The sequence below is a fragment of the Protomyctophum bolini genome (assembly GCF_963924005.1).
Source record: "Protomyctophum bolini genome assembly, chromosome: 24".
Taxonomy (NCBI): domain Eukaryota; kingdom Metazoa; phylum Chordata; class Actinopteri; order Myctophiformes; family Myctophidae; genus Protomyctophum; species Protomyctophum bolini.
This window is the reverse complement of record NC_137885.1, coordinates 1,146,263-1,166,399: the sequence shown is the minus strand read 5'-3', so window position 1 is coordinate 1,166,399 and position 20,137 is coordinate 1,146,263. Positions and strand designations below refer to the sequence as shown.

Here is a 20,137-nt window from a genome sequence, read left to right as displayed (position 1 = left end):
CACAGTGTACTGTGCGCTCACTGCACAACTCACCGACTCTTCTCCGTTCACTGAAACTCCGTTCACTGAAACGTTCTCCGTGAATAAATGAATAGAATCACACCCGTGTGAAGTGAGCGCCGGATCTCTTATCATCGTACATCATCTCGTTCTGGCCAATCACAATTTGCGTCCTCACTTGTCCGTCTTCACTTTGCTGCCCTCACCTTTATCATCAATATGTACTTGGCTCAGCCAATAAAATCATCGCTAGGATGAGGCCCTCAAACAAAGGAGGCCCTCAAAAAGCTATGCATTATGCACAATGAGCTATAGAAACAATCAATGCATTGATATTAATATAACATACCGGTAACAAGTTTAATGTTATAGAGAGGAGTGACTTCATACTCTTCCAAATTAGGTTGGAGACTGGAGATGACATCATTGTTACGCCCACAAATCAACCATTCATTAGCATGGTTATACATTGTATATATATATATATATATATATATTAGAGCTGGGACTCGATTAAAAAAATTAATCTAATTAATCAGAGGCTTTGTAGTTAATTCATCTAGATTAATCGCATATCATTATTTCACCCAAGAACTGTGAGAGCCATTTTTTCAAATGGATTTTGGTATACTAGTGAATCAATGAATAGTGAATACATAAGTTTATGCAATAAAACATTGTTTTTGTAGTAATAGGGGTAATAGTTCTTAATTGAATAATTGCACACAACTGTGCTGTAATCCACGCTACCATCGGATAGCCTTTTAAATCCTATTTCCAATCCACGGGGACAAGCAAAGTGATCTCAGCGGCTTCCCAGTGTCTGGTGGTATTATTGTCTGAAGAGGACACGGACACTTGGTGCGCAGGTCCGTCTGAAAACTGTCCAGTGACAACGTTCCGCGGTGAAAAAAATAGTGCGATTAAAATGCGTTAATTTTTTAATGCATTAATTTTTCTGTAGTTAATTAATCGCAATTAATCGCAATTTGTCCCGGCCCTAATATATATATATACATGATCCTCATTGACAGTTGAATCTCCACTTGCTCAAATCATCCAAAGTCATACTTTCACTGTGGTAGAACATTAAAATGTTTACGTACAATTGAATATACTACATGCCACTTTAGAGAACCCCACGCAGTGACAGACTTGGGTGTTTCAGAGAACATACATTTAATATATTATCATCTCTTAAACTGTACTGTATATCCTCCGTTCAGCACTGGTTTGCTTTTATTTTGGATGTGTAGGTGATTGTTTTTGAAAATCCAACGTACAATACAACTGCTAATCAAGGTCTAAATATAGGCTGTCTAATCGTTGAAACGTCGTTTTTTTTCAATGTCTAATCTAAGCCTAGACTGCTAAAATACTTTCATTTATAACCCATTTTTAGATGGCCATCTATAGACTAAAAAATGCTCAGTGGGAAGCTCAACTGAACAAAATAGGCCTATACATTATATAAATAGTGTGCCTTTAACCTAGTAGCCTTTAACCCATTCTGACCTGAGATCAGATTCATACGAGGTTTCCACTGGACACACACTGGTCTGATTATAACCCATTCTGACCTGAGATCTAAAAATGTCAGTCGATTTTTCAAAAAATAGCAGACCTACAAGCTCGTAACGCGCCACTCGGTGGCGCACTATGAGCTTGTAGATCTGCTATTTTTCAATAGCTAAAGCATAACATGATGCTAACACCAAAATGGGTTCCCGTTCAGAATGGGTTAAGCATTATAGGCTTACTCAATCGGCTGTCAACCTAACGTGTTTCAACATTTGTAACAAACCGCCTGAAAGTTGGTTGAATTAGGTTAATATATAATTCCAATATATGCATTGAAGCCGCCATCTCCCAAGTTCACATTCAAGAAACTGCTTGTTTTATACAATGCATCAAGTCCAGATAGATGCATGAAACCATCACCTGCCTCAACTGAACTATTTCTTCTTCTTCCAGAACTCTCTGTAATCGTCGATCTTAAAGTCGTCTTCGTAGTGGACTTCGTCCTGTCCCACTGTCTTCTTTACTTCTCTCTTCTTGTGACGAGCTCTACGCTCCTCCTCCGACAGAGTGGACGGGTCTGCCGGCATCGTGAGTATCCGCCTTGGTTCTTTGTATCGTATGTTTATAGTGGACCCGTCGGTTCTGACCAAAAGGACCGGATACTGCCTCTCGTATCTCTGCCTGCCGTAGCGCACTATGGACGTCTTGTTGGAACTGTGCCGGGGAACGTGCGTGTGGAAGAGAGCGGCGCCACAGACCCCCACAGAATCACAGGGTTTGAATAGGGAGGACACGGGCTGAGACGCATGCGGGGGGAGAGAGAGTGGTGGTGGTGATGATGACAAGGATCCAGTATGCCTCCTCGTGATCATATGATGGACACGCCGTGAGAACGGAGATCGAGGCATCCAGATCTTCATTAAGGACATGTTTCAGAATAAATAAAAACTTCTATATTATGTAACAAAAAAAAAACTGAAATAAAAGGTCCATATGGTGGAGTTCCCGCCTATGACATTACTACTGATGTCACAGTCTATGACGTCAGTATTATGTCAGTTGACTCCATATACCATGTACTTCCAATACTAGAAGGACTCTAGGGCTGTATTTTGCGTGTCTTAAGTACCAGTGGTCTTATTACCTAACTTGAGTAAACTAAAGACCTGGAGGCATGATCAATGCCATTTGGCTATTCTGAGTGGCCAAAGAACATTGATCACGCCTCCAGGTCTTTAGTTTACTCAAGTTAGGTAATAAGACCACTGGTACTTAAGACACGCAAAATACAGCCCCTAGGTATCTGCGTTAGAATGTTGCTAATGATGTCATCAATAGTCTGACATATAATTAGTAGGCCTGGACTCCATATTGGGGCATGTCTGACACAGAACACTTTAAAATGTTTACATTTGTATTGCATGCGTGTGTGTGTGTGTGTGTGTGTGTGTGTGTGTGTGTGCGTGTGTGTGTCCAGTTTATCTCTTGAACCGCCTGACCGATTGACAGAAGCCATGGGGCACAGGTCAAAAAACCAATGGCCCCTAACATTAATATACATTGTATTTTCGTGACACCCAATTTAGGCAAAAGAATGAAGTAAATACATTCGTAAAAATACCAATATGACGAAAATGACACATTGAAGAAATTTGATTTTTCTTTTAGGTTGTTAAAGGCAACACATAATTGTAAATATGCATGCTTGTATCTTGGCTATTGAGAGAATCGCTTTGTCAACCCCCTTTTTTCATTGCATTACCTGATGATGACTTAATTACTCCTTATATTATATTTAACAGCTCTGAGACACAGTTGCTTGAACTTCATAAATATCTAAATTTGCTAAACCCCAACATTAAACTTACAATTGAATACTCTCAAATGAGTATAAACTTCCTTGACCTTACGATACCTAAGGATCGAATGGAAAGGCCCCACACCACACAATCCCCAAACATCCTATATTTAGGAAGAAAATGTCTGGCAACAGACTGCTCACTCAGACTCTTGTCACCCTTCCTAATCAGCACCTAAGACACATTTGTGATGACAGTGTGTTTGAGGCACAAGCTACTGATATGGCTAACCGATTTGCCAGAGTCATTGTTCCGAGTTCCGACCTCCCATTGTTCTGGAATTACTAACCCTATCTCTAACCCTAACCCTAAACATAACCACAAAGACGGGAGCAGTGCATGTCGGGAGCAGCCATGTTCACCAACCAGCAGCGCATGTTCACCAACCTTTCTGCATGTTCGGACTATAACGGGACTTCGGATCTCTGGGCAGTCCCCTTTACCAGCAGAGGCTATAACTCTGAGGTGATTTCGCGGGCATGCAACAAGGCACATAAAAAGTGTGTTAAAAAGAAACGCCCAGACCCCTCTCTGTCTCAATCCAGACCTTACTTTGTTATACACAATTTAGCACTTCCTCAAAACATATTCAGGGACAACTGGGGTTGTGAAAAGGGTGACATTTCTTCTTACGCCTTGGATGGCAATTGGATGATTTGAGGCATTTTGTTCAAAAAATGTGTTTTGCAAAAATCCACCTGTTGGTGGCGCTATAACAGGCCAATGTGAAAATGGTGAGATATATTCCTCAGCATATTAGGAAAGTCTGTGAAAGATTTCATGTAAATTGCACGCTCCGTTCATATTTGTGTTTTTCAAAATGCGGCCTCCTGGTGGCGCTATAACAGGCCGTTCATCGTTGGCATCCAGGGAGTGTGTGTGCAAAATGTGGCATCGACCGGCCCCCTGACTGCCGTTGTCGTACCGACACGGCCACCCAGTATATAGAGAGAAATAAGAGTATAAATGCTTGTGTATCTTCCTGTTGGCCGAGCGTAAGGGGCCCTATGTACCATACTCACCCGGTACCAAACCAAGTACTTTTACTCTGATTACTCACCACCCCATATCCAAGTACTTCTACTCTAAAGTACTCTTCTGTGCCCTGTGGATAGAAAAAGCTACGTACCACCTTACCTACCTCCGGGGGAGCCTCCTGGCCTCCTCTGGAACCTGGAAAAGAAGAAGAGAAAGAGTTATAGAAATGTCTAGTTGGTAGATTGCCTAGACCGGAGTCTCAGGCCCCAACCCTGTATTACCTTGTGCTCTGACCGTATGCTAACGACCCCTCTCATCCTCTGCAGTGACGACTCCCGCCCCGGACCCGGGACCTCATGCAAAGAATAGTATCTGTTTAAGTTCTGCTGTGAAATTGACTTTGTTTGAACCTGTTTGTGAAATAAAGCAAGGGGCGCCCTCGTGTGTCTAACCCCTGATCCTGCACTCCGAGTCCTATTTCCCACCCGACCTCCCACACTAGTAATACAGAAAGGGGAATTATCTTTTGGTTTTGTGCGTGTAGTGGGTTTCAAACAATCCTGCTGTGTGACAGACTCAAAACGTTTAGCTGCTGTGTCAATCCATTCTGGTTTGTACCCCCTTGTAAGAAATCTATTTGTTAAATCAACTGCTTGCCTGTGATAACTCTGATCTGAACTACAGACTCTCCTGGCCCTATGGAACTGGCTTATAGGCAGACTCCTAATAAGGTGACCAGGGTGAAAGCTATCCCCATGAAGTAAAGTATTCCTATCTGTATTCTGTGGGTTTGTGGAAGGGAAGTCCCTTCTTTTATCACCAAAATATCCAAAAAACTGATCTGAGAGTCACTAGACTCCAGAGTAAAGTTAAGGTGTTCGATACATGAATTCAAATAATCATGAAAAAGACCCAAGTTCGCAGCTGTATTATTCCAAATAAGGAATATGTCATCTATGTAGCGTTGATAGGAGAGAATAGAAGAATAAAAAGGATTAGCCTCAGAGTTCAGAATAAAGGAGAGCTCAAAAAGGCCCATATAAAGGTTAGCCCTTAGTTTGAAGGTAAAAGTCATCTCTAAATTAAAAATAGTTTGTAGTGAGCACAAGGTTCGGTAAGTTCACAAATACAAGCAGTACTGGGTTTCTCTGTACTGGGTTCTAAAAAGTTGGCCTTAGAGCCACTATTGTTCAATATATTTATATATATCCTATATACATGTGTCCTTAGCTTGACACACCCTACATGCTGATTGCAGCCTCATCCTTTTAGATGTGGTGGGACAGTGGCGGTGCGTCCATAGGGGGCGCTGGTGCGCCGCACCACCATGCACAACCCCTTAATAAAACGTGAATAAGAATGACTGAGAAACGAAATCTACAGCCTGTAATATATTTAAAATTAGCAATCAGAAACGTAAATATTATATTATATAAGTAGCCACTAACTAAAGGCAGTGATTAAAAGTTGTTTTATGCTGACACGTTAGTATTATGCCTCCATGAAATGTCAAATGTTATTTACGTTGTATAACGTTTCTGATTGGTTAGTGTGTGTCACGTGTTGGTGCGCGTCCATATGTAGCCCTTGGTTCTCAGCACTGAAGAGTAATGCATTGCGGTACACTTGTCTTCAATACAAACTATAGGAAGCCACTGGGTCGCGAAATATGTGCGATCCATGACGTTATTCACACCACAAAACACTTGGGGGCAGCATACACATTACAGCACAGTTTGACATAGGGTTTACAGCCACAACAACATACGCTAGAAAAACGAGGGATGAGACAGATGAATGGAGCCAGGTAAAGTCAATATAATAATAGTTTAATTCACTTGCATAATGGAAAAATAAGAGGAAAAATAAAACTCTGTGAAATCACTGCAGAAAACACCATTTGAGAGAAGGACACTGCAAGAAAAAATAAGAATTAAAGAGCTGGGTCCAGACAAACCTGATGTAATCATCACAAATGTATGTACAAAAAGTAAAAATTAAGCCATAAGGTGGCAGAGTCATGGCTTTGAGGGTTCTTTTATAAGGACGTTTTGTTTATTTTTTTGTTAATGTTAAAGCCACTGTAGCAAGGTCATGTGGCTTTGTCTCAGGTTTGTTTCTTTAACCCTATATGAACCTTTTGTTACATTTTGATGTATTTAATAAACCTTAGACAGGCTCCCTTAGTAGATATATTTAATAAACTTTAGACAGGCTCCCTCAGTAGATATTTAATCTATGATACCTAGTGCATGTTTTCTTGATTTTGTTATAGCGCCCTCCCTAGGACAAATGTCACCGGCCGCCACTGGGTGGGAGTATGGAGTCAGAACAGTGTTACGACCCTGGGTCTATATGAGTAATATGAGGTTGGAATATGTATAGGGTTAACCTTCTTTTCCCTGGTGTGGTGGCTTGATGAGAGAGTGATGTGTGACAGGTGTGTCATCTGTGGAATGCTTGGGAAAGTAGGTGGTGTCTCGGAGCCTGGAGGCAGTGATTGGTCTTCGGCGGGTGGAGGAGGAGGATAACAGGCCAACTCTGTTCAGTGCCAGGCGGTCCTCTCTTCACTCCCATGTGGACTCCCAGCAAACACACCACTCCCTCTGTGCTCCCTGAATTCATTCTCTTAGTGCCAATCTCTTGTGTATTTATGATGGCATAACAATCCCCAAATGTCATGATCTGAACAGTCGGGTTTGGTAAGGGTGGGGGGGGAGTTATTTGCTTTGGGGCCCCGTTTGTTGTCTGTTTTGTTAAAGCAGGAGTTAGAGTATTATTGTACTTTCTTTTGATGGTTCCGGACAGTTTAGGTAGGGTTAGTATATTTAGTGTGATTTCTTTGGTGTTGTTAATGCTCAGACTCCCTTCCCCCCTTACAGACGAAATAAAACCCATGGAAAGACTGTCTCCCTGTTTGTTGGCGGTTCATGTGAGAGTTTTTAAGAGGGATCCATCGCATTCATGTTGCAGCCCAGTTCCCCTAGGCTGGTGCTGTAACAGGAATTGGGGGCTCGTCTACTGCCATCTTGTGGTTCGAGTCGACATTGCAGGTAATGTATAGGCCGCGCGTGTGTTGGTGTTTGTTTCTCATCGCTTGGGTGCCAGCTTTGTTGTTTTCCATGATGGAGAATAGGGCAAGTGAATTTGTGGAACATCCCTCATGGCAAAAGTTAGAACAACTGCGAAAATGTGACCTGGTTGATGTGGCAAAGCATTATGGTGTGCCCGTAAGTGGAAAGAAAGCTGAGATGAAACAGCTTCTCATAACCAAGCTGGGGGAGAAGGGGGTGCTGCCCGTAGTGGGTGGGGGTATGGATAGTGGGGAGAATGAGGAGCAACAGCCTCCTACGCCAATAAAAGACCCGGTCGTGCCGTTACCGGTAGGCATGTCAGCGGCGGACCTTACACTTGTGCTTCGTATTAAAGAGATGGAGGTTCAGAGCAAGCAGTTGGAGAAAGATACGCTATATCTGAAAGTGCGTGCGTTGGAACTTGAGTCAGGAACCACATCCACCCTTGCCCAGGGAGCGATCTCCTCCCCCCAACGTAGCTTGGATATTAGCAGACACGTTGCACTGTTTCCACCGTTTCGAGAAGCAGAGGTGGACGCATATTTCAGTGCATTTGAAAGAGTTGCAAGTGCTTTGCGCTGGTCACGGGATGTATGGGCTATTTTAGTCCAAAGTAAATTTGTAGGAAAAGCCCAGGAAGTGTGTAACAGCCTGTCGTTGGACCAGGGTTTAGACTATGAAGTAGTGAAGGAAACTGTGCTTCGCGCATATCAGCTCATCCCTGAAGCATACAGGTTGAAGTTTAGGGAAAGCAGGAAAGCTGGTGCCCAGTCGCATGTGGAATTTGCACATGCAAAACGCACATTGTTTGATAAGTGGTGTAATGCCACGGAGACCAAAACGTTTGAACAATTGCGCGAGTTGATTTTGATTGAAGAATTTAAGAGATTCATGCCCGAGAATATTGTGATTCATTTAAATGAGCAGAAAAAGCCTACTTTGGCAACAACAGCAGTGGCTGCTGACGAGTTTGCTTTAACTCATAGGAATGCGTTTTCTTCCCCAGGCCCTGCAGGGTCTCGGGGCGGGCAGAATTCACCACGAAATAGGCGGCGGCAGTCGCCTAACGCACAAACTACACCGCGGACTTGCTTTTATTGTCATGACAGCACGCATTTTGTTGCGGAATGTCCAGCTTTGGGGCGACAGCGGGGCGAGCCTCGTAATGCACAACCGTCCGCTATTGGGTTAATTCACACGGGGCCGAGCAACCTCGCCAATGTCGGTTCTGTAGAAAGGACTGAAAAAATTGATGCAGACTTTGTACCATTTGTGACAGACGGTTCGGTGTCTATGATGGGAGTGGGGGCCGTGCTCGTGCCCATAAAGATTTTGCGTGACACCGGGGCAAAACATTCACTTATTCGTAGGGGGATATTGCCGTTTTTTAATGACACCTATTGTGGCTCAGATTTGCTTGTATGGGGGGTGGGAATGAGCGTGTTACGCGTGCCTCTCCACAATGTACAGTTGTCGACCACTTTGGGGTCTGGTTCCGTACGGGTGGGGGTACGTGATCGACTGCCTATGGCAGGCATTGACCTCATACTCGGAAATGATATTGCGGGACGTAAGGTATTTTCCTCTCCCGAGGTGGTGGAAACTCCTACATGCGATATGAGTGATTCCACGTCCATTTTTCCTGTGTGTGCGGTGACGCGCGCCCAAGCGCGCAAAAATGGGGAGGCAGTACAACTGGATGATACGTTCTTGGTTAATGTGGATACCCTGAACAATGAAGTGATTGATGGGGCTGTCCTGGGCGATAATGCAGCTGGGGCCAGTGTAATTACAGTGGGTCCTGAGTTGAGTTTGGCTGTAAAAAAAGAAGAGTTAATTCAAGCTCAGCAGAATGATGTTACTTTGAAAAGTTGTTTTGATGCAGTTTCAAGGACGTATAGTCCGGGGTTGGGTGTGTATTCCTTAGAGGGTGGGGTACTAATGCGCACTTGGTCTCCTGTGTGCGGCGGCGACCGGGATGCCATTTGGCAGGTAGTGGTTCCAACTCCCTTCCGTGGGCAGGTTTTGAGCTTAGCTCATGACCACAGTCTCTCAGGCCATTTGAGCATTAGAAAAACACATGACCGGATTCTCAGATACTTCTTTTGGCCGGGTTTAAAAGGGGATGTGGCGAGGTTTTGCGGCTCGTGTCACATTTGCCAAATGGTGGGTAAGCCAAATCAAAAAATTGCACCGGCCCCCTTACACCCAATCCCCGTAATGGGTGAACCTTTTGAGCACATCTTGATAGACTGTGTTGGACCACTCCCAAAAACAAAAGCGGGTAATCAATATATGTTTACAATGATGTGTGCGGCTACCCGGTATCCAGAAGCGGTGCCTTTACGCACGATAAAGGCTAAGCATATCGTGAAGGCGCTGGTGAAATTTTTTACCACGTTTGGCATTTCAAAACGGATTCAAAGTGATCGTGGGAGTAATTTTATGTCCAACGTGTTTGCCCAGGTGATGGCCCAATTGTCTGTTCAACACAGTGTATCAAGTGCTTATCATCCAGAGAGCCAAGGCGCATTGGAGAGATTTCACCAAACGTTGAAATCTATGCTAAAAAAATATGGGGAGGAAAATGAAAAGGATTGGGATGAGGGGTTGCCATTACTGCTGTTTGCTGTACGAGAAACCACGCAAGAGTCCTTGGGATTTAGTCCCGCTGATTTTGTTTTTGGACATACCGTGCGTGGCCCATTGCGGCTGCTCAGAGAGAAGTGGCTGGCGGACGAACCGAAGGCAGAGCATAAAATCTTGGATTATGTTAAATCATTTAAGGAGAGGCTACATCGTGCGTGTGAAAGAGCCCGCCTGTCACTTTCCTCTGTGCAGTCAAAAATGAAAGCACGTTATGACAAAAAGTCGGTGGCTAGAGAGTTTCAGCCGGGGGATAGAGTCTTGGTTTTGCTACCTGTGAGGGGTTCAGGCTTACAAGCTAAGTTTTCAGGTCCATATGTTGTGAAAAGCAAAATAAGTGAACTGAATTATGTGATAATACACCCGATAGGAAAAAGAAATCGAGAGTCTGTCATATAAATATGTTGAAGGGTTATGTGTCCCGCACTAGTGATGCGCCCGTGGGGGGGCCAGTGGGCATAGTAGGCACACCGATTCCTGAGGGTGGGGGGGACGAAGAGAGTGGAAGGCGAGGGGAGGTTCCATGTGCTCGCATGAAAAACTCAGAGCTGGTAGAGAAGCTGGAGGGTTTTCTATCATATCTGTTAGAACCCGAGAGAAAAGAGGTCACAAGGCTTATTCTGAGTTTCCCTGAATTATTTGGCGACAATCCTACACAGACGGACGTTCTCTGTCATGATATCATTGTTGGTGAAAATAAACCTATAAAACAGCATGCATATAGGGTAAATCCTGTGAAACGAGCAGTTATGCAACAAGAGGTTGAGTATCTCCTGGAAAATGATTTTTCAGTACCAAGCTGTAGCGCATGGAGTTCTCCGTCGATATTAGTCCCAGAACCAGATGGGACATTTAGGTTCTGCAATGATTTTCGTAGGTTAAATGCAATAACCACCTCAGATTCTTTTCCCCTACCTCGAATTGAGGACCTTATTGATCGTGTGGGGTCTGCCAAGTTCGTAACAAAATTGGACCTGCTTAAAGGTTATTGGCAGGTGCGTTTGACTCAGCGCGCCTCAGAGATGTCCGCATTTGTGACTCCGGATCACTTCTTGCAGTATAAGGTAATGCCTTTTGGCTTGAAAAATGCGCCTGCTACATTTCAGCGGCTTATGTCTAAAGTATTGGCGGGTGTGCCAAACTGCGATGCATATTTGGATGATATTGTTCTTTATACTTCTACGTGGTCCGAACATGTAAGAACCCTGACCGAGGTTTTCTGCAGGTTGCGGGATGCGTCACTCACACTTAATTTGGCCAAGTGCGAGTTTGGTAAAGCAGTGGTGACTTATTTGGGGAAACAGGTGGGACAGGGGCAGGTGTCTCCTGTAAATGTGAAAATACAAGCTATGGTAGATTTCCCAGTACCAAAGACCCGACGTCAGTTGCGCAGATTTCTGGGTATGTGCGGATTTTATAGAGGTTTCTGCAAAAACTTTGCGGATATAGTCGTTCCATTGACAGCATTGACTAGTACTAAAAAGCCTTTTGTGTGGTCTCCCCGCTGTCAGGAATCGTTTGAGGCTGCAAAGGCACTTCTTTGTAGCACTCCAGTCCTTGCATCCCCTGATTTTGAGAGATGTTTTAAACTAGAAGTGGATGCTAGTGGTCTGGGCGCAGGGGCTGTGTTGTTGCAAGAGGATGTGGGCGGCGTTGACCACCCTGTGTGTTTTTTTTCGAAGAAATTCAATAAGCACCAAATTCATTATAGTACTATTGAGAAGGAAGCGTTGGCTGAGGTATATGTCGGTTCTGCGTCAGTGCCAGTACGTGTGTACACGGATCATAACCCACTAGTATTTCTAGCACAAATGCGTAACCACAACCAGCGCCTGATGCGCTGGTCTTTGGAGTTGCAGGATTTCAATATCGAGATCCATCACAGAAAAGGGTTAGAAAATGTGTTGGCGGATGCACTTTCACGGTGTTATGATGTATAGATTGTAAGGGATTGGGCCTTTCTGTTGGGGCAGAAATGCTCAATCTTGAGGGGGGAGGTGTTACGACCCTGGGTCTATATGAGTAATATGAGGTTGGAATATGTATAGAGTTAACCTTCTTTTCCCTGGTGTGGTGGCTTGATGAGAGAGTGATGTGTGACAGGTGTGTCATCTGTGGAAGTGGCCAGAGAGTGAGAGAGTTAAGTGGATGCTTGGGAAAGTAGGTGGTGTCTCGGAGCCTGGAGGCAGTGATTGGTCTTCGGCGGGTGGAGGAGGAGGATAACAGGCCAACTCTGTTCAGTGCCAGGCGGTCCTCTCTTCACTCCCATGTGGACTCCCAGCAAACACACCACTCCCTCTGTGCTCCCTGAATTAATTATCTTAGTGCCAATCTCTTGTGTATTTATGATGGCATAACAATCCCCAAATGTCATGATCTGAACAGTCGGGTTTGGTAAGGGTGGGGGGGGAGTTATTTGCTTTGGGGCCCCGTTTGTTGTCTGTTTTGTTAAAGCAGGAGTTAGAGTATTATTGTACTTTATTTTGATGGTTCCGGACAGTTTAGGTAGGGTTAGTATATTTAGTGTGATTTCTTTGGTGTTGTTAATGCTCAGACTTCCTTCCCCCCTTACAGACGAAATAAAACCCATGGAAAGACTGTCTCCCTGTTTGCTGGTGGTTCATGTGAGAGTTTTTAAGAGGGATCCATCGCATTCATGTTGCAGCCCAGTTCCCCTAGGCTGGTGCTGTAACAACAGTCTCTAAAGATTCACAGTAAATAACACAGATGTAACTCACAAGTTCAGATTTGCAACTCACGTGAGTGAATTTGTGTTTCACATTTGTGTTTTGTATCCACAAGTTCAGATTTGTGTTTTGTATCTGTGTTTTGTATCTGTGTTTCCCATCTGTGTTTTGTATTTGTGTTTTGTATTTGTGTTTTGTATCTGTAATTCGCATCTGTGTTTTGTATCCGTGTTTCGCATCTGTGTTTCAAACACAAATACAAAACACAGATGTGAAACACGGATACAAAACACAGATGCAGATTACAGATACAAAACGCAAATACAAAACACAAATACAAAACACAGATGCGAAACACGGATACAAAACACAAATCTGAACTTGTGGATACAAAAGACAAATGTGAACCTGTGAGTTCACTCACGTGAGTTGCAAATCTGAACTTGTGAGTTACAAATATGTGAGACCTTTGAGACTATTTTTGAGACTCTTCTGACGTTGGGCGTTAACGGACGTCATCATTGGCTGAGGGAATCTGTCAATCATTCTGATTGACAGATTCCTCGGCCAATCAGATCGGTCCGCCTTCAGCCAATCCTATGGCTCCTTACATTGTGGGGGGGGGGGCTCCTTTTGCACTGCATCGATGCTTCAGTAAAAATGAATTAATATTAATATTAATTCATATTAATATTATATTAATAATAGTATTATTCATATTAATTAATTAATAATATTAATATGATGAGCATCTTCAATATTAAATATTAAATATTATAATATTCAATATAATAATAATAATAATAATATAATATTCAATATTATATATACATATATATATATATATATATATATATATATAGTCTATATAACATTTGAATAGATTATTATTATAATTCACAATAGAGCAGTGATATTCAAACTATTCAAATCATTAAGGTTTTAATTTATATTTTAATCTATCATCCACTTGTGTTATCAATCTCTTAAAGGTGCTGTAAGAGAATATTTTGCTTAATATCCCCAGGCTACATATTCTGGGGGAACATTAGCATTAATTAACATTAAAAAAATGCCGATCTACAATGCAATAATGCATTGCGATGTGAGCTTGTAGATCGGCTATTTTGTGGCAAAGAAATCAGTAAAATAATAGTCTTGTAAAGAAGTGGTTCCCAATATGGGGTCCGGGGACCCCCATTGGTCATTGCAATTTCAGGGGGTCCCCAGCTAAATGATATTTTGGAACCAAATGGACCCTTGCAGGTCTGTAACACTTAGAGTGTACAAATGGAACCAACTAGACCCGTTTGGTTCCATTTGGTTCCATTTGCACACTCTCAAGAATAAAATCAACATAGATTTTACAAAATAAATTGAGGGTCCCAGAGATAGAAATGCATAATGCATGTCAAACTGGGGGGTCCTTGAAATTAAACGGGTTGAGAATCACTGCTATAATCTTCTCTTATGGGGGTCCCGACCCTGGCATATCTTTTCTAATGGGGGTCCGCGGGCTAATAAGTGTCAAGTTTAAGTATAACCTTTCAGTTTTGTTAAAGCCTTCTGTTGGTACAGGGAATAAGGTAGTTTAGTTCTGGGGTACCCTACCCTGTACATATTGCATGTGGTTAATGTAATACAAAAAACAATCACACCCGTGTGAAGTGAGGGGCACTCTTATCATCTTACAACATCGAGGAGGGAATTCGGTATAGCTATGATTAGGTGATGTAATGATGTAAAACAAACATTAAAATATCTTTATTGTTAATTGCATTTAATGTTTGTGTTAGGGAAAAGCTGGTAAAATGTCCCTTCATTGTCAATGGCGTTTTTGAGGGGTGCTAGCCCCTCCTATATACAGGTTTAATGTTTGGTTTTAGTTCAATGTTTGTTTTAAAAACCCCATTGACAATGAAAGCTAAATTTACGTCATCATGTCCCTAACACAAACATTACATGCCATTAACAATAAAGATAATTTAATGTTTGTTTTGACAGTTTGTTTCACAACACCATTACATCACCATGAGTTAGACTTTAATATATTAGCGCCCCTCACTTCACACGGGTGTGATTTTTAAATCTGTGTTATTTACTGTGAATCTTTAGAGACTGTTCTGACTCCATATGGGAGTGTCCTTGTAGACCTGCCCATATGCTGGTGCATATAATACGCCTCTTGATGTTGTACACTCATACCTGACGAAGACCCACAGTGGTCGAAACATTGTTACAAATAAAGATTTTCCTGGGAGCTACAAATCAGTGTAGGGACATCCCTTCCTTTTTCGTAAACATAAAATATACCATTTTATGCAACATCAAATTCAAAATGTACTCTAATGCTTGGACTCATTTGCACAAGTCCAAATGCAAGCGTGAAGAATGTCCTGCAGCTGGAGAGTGCGTTCCACTGGACATCCGTGTGTAAACGGCGCAAACATCTGTTGCAGAGGAACACTTGTGTGGATGTCGATCACAATGGCCTGCATATCAGTGCCCTGCATACTGTATCATACCCTACAAATCATATCAGTGTTCGATCAGCCTCCCAGACTACAGTGGACCCCAATGAGCTGAAGACGTTCCAGTCACTGGCCAGGAAGTGGTGGGACGAACGAGGATAATTTGCTGCTCTGCACGCCATGAACGACTTAAGAGTGCCTTTCATACAATCTGGGTACAATCTGTTGAACGCGAGTAGAGGGCTGCGGCCAGGGAAACCCCTCGCAGGACTCCAGATACTAGACGTGGTCTGTGGAGGTGGCCTGCTCACAGAGCCCCTGGGCCGGCCGCGTCTCCACTCGTCCCGCGACACCGGACCTCCGTCAGCGGGTCCGGTACCGGGCCTGCACTCCGGAAGAGCTCACCGCTGGAAGGGGAGGAGGTGGACGACGACGACGGGTTTGATGCCGTGGTGGCCTCGGAGGTGTTGGAGCATCTGGCCGACCTGGAAACATTCGCTTTGCCGCTGCAGCCGCTCGCTCAAGCCAGGCAGCTCGCTCTTCGTATCCACCATCAATAAGACCAACCATGTCCTACACGCTGGGTATAGTAGCGGCAGAGCGGCTGCTACGCATCGTTCCGACGGGGACCCACGACTGGGAGAAGTTCGTCAGCCCTGCAGAGCTGGAGCGCCTGCTCCGGTCGTACGGTCTGTGGGTGCAGTCTGTAGACGGACACGGCTGAGGCAGACCGCCCCGACCCCCAACGTCACACTGCTTCCTAGAGCCACTGAGCACTCAACTGCACGCGGGGTCACAGTAATGCAGATCACTGGCATCTTTTGAAACAGGCCTGAGAATCCAACTTTCAGCAGGCCTTTATTTCCCCACCCGTATACTGTGTTTTATTTTTCCTGTGATATAAACTTTATTCAATCAGTCAATCAAACCAGGTAAACATTTTGACCAATGGACAACAATGGACATGGACATCATTGCTGATGTCACTTTGAATCATGTTTAGACGGATAAAATGATATAAAGTCATTACAGTTGCCTTGTCCCTTGTAACGGATCGCTGGCTAGGCTACAGGATTGATGGTCCTGACCATGTATCAGAATCCAGAATCCTAGGTGGCGACCTCTACATTCAGAGAGATTTGTCACATAGCAACATAGACGTGAGCTTGTAGATCGGCCAGTTTCACTATTATTTGAAAAAATCCTAATGCACCTTTTTTCCCTTTATAGCAACAGTAGTGGGGTCAAAATATATTTAAATTTGTCATAGAAAAGTATTCAAAAATACAAATACTGAGGTAAATCACCCGTTCAAAGATTTGTAAAACATGGCAGCCTCCATCAGGCTGCTCGTCCGGACGGTACCGCAAGATTCTCGCGTCGTCGTAAACACTACAACTATAAATGAGAACGTCAGAAGGCTCGGAGGGACGACGGCGTGGTGTCGTTTGGCCCGTCGTCGTTTCGGCAGCGCGGCGGCCGACAGGAACACGACGACACACTTTGGCTTCCGGAGGGTCCCCGAAGCGGAGAAGGCACAGAGAGTGTACGAGGTGTTTGAGAGCGTGGCCCAGAAGTATGACGTAATGAACGACGTCATGAGTCTGGGCGTACACAGACTGTGGAAAGACACGCTCATACGCGCCATGAGCCCTCAGCCCGGGCAACGCCTGCTGGACGTGGCCGGAGGCACGGGTGACGTCGCCTTCCGTTTCCTGGACTATGTGAGCTCCCGGCCAGAGCGGAGGAGGAGGAGGACGGCCCTGCGCTCCACGCAGACCGACCCGTCACGGCAGCGGGACATCTCCAGGAAGTACGACTGCGCCTCAGAGGAGCGAGCCGGCGGCGGTGACCAGGAGACGTTTAAGTGTATGATCGAGGACACTGGTTTCTGCCGCGTGCAATATCGCAACATTACTGGAGGCGTGGTCGCCCTTCATTCTGGCTTCAAGCTGTCACAATATCGCAACCTTTCTATAGAGAAGATGATAACCATACATATAATTGTATCTAGAACCAATCTAATTTGAAAGAAACTAAGCACTTATTTGTATTTGAAATAAAATGTACACTCACAACTGAATGTATCCCACGTCGTTCTCAACAAGCCAGTGGAAGGAGGCGTGCATGTACTGTCCAACTTGAAGCACCATCTTCCCCAGGCATTGCAGGCGCGTGGGTGCTGGCCTTCAGCCTGGAGACGTTGCACAGCATAGGGGATGGCTGTGGACTCCAGCAGCAGCTCTGGCGGAGGTTTGGGAAAGGATGCTGGGTTTTTCCGATCCTTGTACTGCTGGCAGTCCCTTGAAGGATGTAAAATGGCCTCTTGGCGACTCAAAGGTGCATCACTGTTCACCACCCGGATGACTGGCATCGACATGATGTGTGACTGTGACCTGCAATCTGTCTCCTTGCATAAACAAACAAACAAACAAACACATTAATAAATTATTACTTCCATATGAAATCTAACTTGTTATACATTTCTGTATAAGGTGAGGAGAAAACATCACAATGCACACAGAGAAGAAATGGATGCACTGTCTTAGCTGCTTCTAACACAAATGACTGCCTTAACTAATGTCACAGCGACCTGTTCTCATTAATAGAGCCGTTTCATTAAGGATACTTCTGTCTTTCAAAATCAAACCATTGTAGATATCATAACAGCATCCAATTTGAATCACATTATAAGACAAGAAACCAATCTACAAGCTCACAACCCTGTGTTGTAGGGTTTCTTGAAAAGTTATTTCAGAGCATCATTCATTCTTTCTTTTTAAAACAACACTGAGCTTTGCCCAGACTTTTCATTTACTGATAAACATCTGCATAATTTAATTTACAAAATGTTTAAACAATTGGAGAGAAGTAGAAGAACAATTATTATAGCCTACTGTATGACCTAATCTTTTGACAAAATAAAATCATGTAGTATTATGAATCAGGATCTGTTCACAATTTAACTTAAGGCTAAACAGCAAATTGCGCTTACCTGTGTATGGTAGTCAAGATTTTAACAAGCAGACTTGATCCTCCTGTGTAGTAATGGTGTTGCAGTTGATCCTGTGTAGTAATGCTGTTGCAGTGTCTGACTTTCATTTAAAATGATATGAGTACCTGCCTGGCCTTATACTCACCTTGGGACAGGATGGGGGTGTCGTTGAGCTGGGGGGGGGGGGCAGCCCTCCTTACTAAAGCACGGGAAAAGTTCATGATCAAGGCCCATTGTTGTGGGGGTGGACCAAGCCCTCTTTTGCTCCACATGAGGATGAGCAGGATGGCAGGTGAGAGAGGGAGGGAGGGATGGAGGGATGGAAGATTGGATTAGACAATTCCATATCACACCTCTGCAGGAGGTGTGGGACTAGACATAGACAAGTGTGGAAAAATAACATTAAATGCAAGAAACACATACATTACATGAACACAAGGAAGGGAAGTATTTATGAAGATTTGCCAATGTGAACAATATATAAAATAGGAATAAATTGAAGTTTCAAATCACAACAGTTGACTCAAGACACTTTAGATGTAGAGCAGACACCCTGACAGTCCCAGCCTGAAAGAGAGAGACAGAGTGACAGATGGGGAGACACAAGCAAATACAAGTAGCAGCAACAATAACTCTTATATAATATAACATAGTATTAGTATTAGTGTGTAATATAATATTTGTTTTTATTGTTGTTATTGGAATAACGTTTAGCACTCTGAGCTGGAGTGGAACCCCCATCTCCACCCGAGAACAACACTAAAGCATTTGGAGAAACAGGCTAAATTAAGTGCACACTTCACCTTGAGGGACTTCAAAGTCACTGTGGCTTTTGGGGATGTCCTTCCTGGCGCGTGTGCGTGAGTGCGTGCGTGCGTGCGTGTGTGTGACAAACAAGAATGTATAAACACATAGCAAAATAGACTGGTTTGATCACAATAACACACAAGTCAATTCACTACAAGATATTCCTAATACTCCAGATATCATGTTCATCAAATTAGAAAAAAACATAGAAATAGGCTGCCAATTTTATTTGTATAGTCTAGTATATATTTGTAAAAGTCTAGTAGTGTCAACTAATAGTATGTCATCAAATCTTAGCTGGTTAGACCATATAATGTCACCTAATTCTGATCAGTGTGTTGGTCTATTGTATTGCGCCTCTAAGCTGTTTCATCTAGTTGATGTGTCAATTTGATCATGGCAAAATAAATATAATATATTAGTTTTTGGCTTTTCTACATAGATAGATAGATAGATATATGTAGCCAGGCTGAGTTGAGCCTCAGGGGCCACCATGCACTGTCACTTCCTCATTGGCAATCAAAGTGAGTATTTAAAGGCCCTGTAGCCAGTCTACCAAACATAGGCTGCATGTTGTTGCCATTTTTTTTGGCCTGTTTTTCCCTGACAAGGTGAGCAACATTGATGCATGGTTGTTTTTGATAATTGTATTAAGTAGTATTTTAATCATTATTTTGTTACTCCCAGGTAAACATTGGGTCCATCAGAGTGACAGAGTGACTGACTGACTTCAGGACAGGTCAACCATCACAGTATGCTGTTTATCCCCGGGAAGTCCCTGATGGGCTGAGGGACGCGTCAATAATAAGCTTAACATGAAGCGCATAATGCAAAACATATGTATGTAGACTACTATACTATATTAACACATTCATGACGGGAAATCCTTTTGGTGTTTTATGGATTAGGTTATACTTTTGCTAAAGTACATTAGTAGGCTATGTACAAGCTAATCGCAAGGCTGAGAGAGGCGGAGGTGCAACGTCGTACTGAAGATGACGTCCCAGCAGCAGCTGGCGAGACCCCCCCCTCCCATGACTCACCACAACCACGAAGGTCGTCCCGTCCGACAGCAGGGACGCATTCGAACCCACATCAC

The 20,137-nt window shown here is 43.6% G+C and overlaps 1 pseudogene across 1 annotated transcript; it reads left to right on the top strand.

Annotated features, from left to right (window-relative positions):
* The first annotated feature begins 7,609 nt into the window (after nt 1-7,609).
* On the top strand, nt 7,610-15,960 carry LOC308311469 (ubiquinone biosynthesis O-methyltransferase, mitochondrial-like; annotated as a pseudogene). Its single transcript has 2 exons — nt 7,610-7,837; nt 15,225-15,960. The product of its transcript is annotated as a ubiquinone biosynthesis O-methyltransferase, mitochondrial-like (transcript).
* Nucleotides 15,961-20,137: the final 4,177 nt, after the last annotated feature.